The following is a 1,999-nucleotide window of genomic DNA, read 5'->3' on the forward strand; positions in this document are numbered from 1 at the left end:
GTGTTAACATAAAATAAAAAATAAATATGTTTATATTTAAAGTATATATATACTAAAAATATTTTAGTATATATATAATAGTAATTATATTTCTTATAAATTAACACAATATATAAATTATATATATTGAAAGATATTACAAGTTAATTAATAATAATAGTTTCATAAATTAATTTAATTAATTACATAAATTTGTCCTTAATTTCATGAAATTAAAAAAATAATTAAGTTCCAAAAACTATTATAATCTCAAAAGCTCTCTTTAAGTATATATGTTATAAATTTATATAAATAATTATATATATATATATATATATATATTATAATTAATAATTTTTATAAGTTATAAGTTTTTGTAATGTTAAAACACAAAATAAAAAGTAAATACATTTATGTTAAAAATATATATAATAGTAATTATATTCTTTTATAATATGATATGATATTCATATTATTTAAACATAATTAACAATATAATAATTTTTTAATTTAAATATATTAATATCATCATATTATTTATTAGAGTATCTATATTTTTCATATATTTATTAATTTTTAACAAAAAAAATTGCTTGTAAAATTGATAAAAAATTGTATATTTTTAATTTAATTATTAAAATAATAATAAAATACTTATAAATGGTAATTAGGTTAGAGTACCTTAGGGATGGTACCCAAATCCAATTCGAGTAGTGAAATCACTACTCGAATTCATTCTAAATCCGGTTGTAAATTACCTTAACTCTTTATAACTAGATCGAGTATCTTCAGGTACCTTATAATAAGATACCCATTACTATCCCTATATAAGGCCCTACATAAATGTAAAAAAAATTTTTTTTTTGCCCCTATACCCAACATAAATGTATAAATTTATTTAGGAGCAGTTGCGATATTTTGTTTCTTTGAAACCTAAAGCAACACTAAATTAAAATGAGAGGAGAACAAAATATTGTGAAAAGTAATCAGTAGCAAATACAAACCCACTCAACAAAACAAAAAGACCAGGGTCCAGTCAAAACACAAGAATCCACCCCAGATAGGATCTGAACAATAAACAAACCAAGATCACCAACACACAAAAAATCAACATCACAAGCCAATCTGAGAAACACTTGGTCGATCAAAGCAACAGAGGAGAGACAAAATCATTCAAAGGAAGAGCCTCAGAGAGTCAATCAAGGGTCACCACTGCCTCAACAGACGCACAGCAACCATTCCAACCCTCTGAAAACCGCAACAACCACAAGAGAGAAAAAATGACTTGAATTCTTTTCAACCACCAGAAGAAGAGACAACACAAACCAGCATCAATCAACTAAAGATCACTCCACGACAAACATCAAAGCAAAGAGATTCCCCACCACCTTAAATGCACCAGAGGGGGAAGATCATTGGGAATCCAAAAAGCAATATCGATAACCATGAATCAAGACCAATCCCAAGATCAACAAAACTCCAGTCACCACCGAATCTAGTTAATTATAAGCATATCAATTTCTTTCCCCACCCCTGCCTTGGCAAGCGAGTCTGCAACACTGTTAGCAGACTTGGGAATATGAAAGATAATCCATTCCTTCAGTTTACCTGTCAGGTTATTGATATGCCTGTGCCTCCATGGCACTGTTTCGGGACATTTAACCCATTTAATAGAATTAACAGAATCACTCTCTAAGACAAGCTGATGAGAACCTGTCCAATTAAAGGCCACATAAATGAGAAGAGCTTCTTTAATGTTAGGATAGTCTTGAATTGTGATTTAATTATGATTGTTTAATTCTAATTAAACTAATATACCTTTTTTGAGATAGTTTTTAAATCTAGTTAGATTAGAATAATAATTCTTAATTATTTTAGGATAAGGTTATTGTATTTGATACTATAAAAGGACCCTATGGGTTTAAGAATAATTATCACCTAGATTTAAGAAGAGTGATTTAGGTGTACGTGGGATAAGGGTTATGAGTTTGAGACTGTTCTTGTAATCTCCTAATTTTTC

The sequence above is a fragment of the Theobroma cacao genome, chromosome 4 (genome assembly GCF_000208745.1).
Source record: "Theobroma cacao cultivar B97-61/B2 chromosome 4, Criollo_cocoa_genome_V2, whole genome shotgun sequence".
Taxonomy (NCBI): Eukaryota; Viridiplantae; Streptophyta; class Magnoliopsida; order Malvales; family Malvaceae; genus Theobroma; species Theobroma cacao.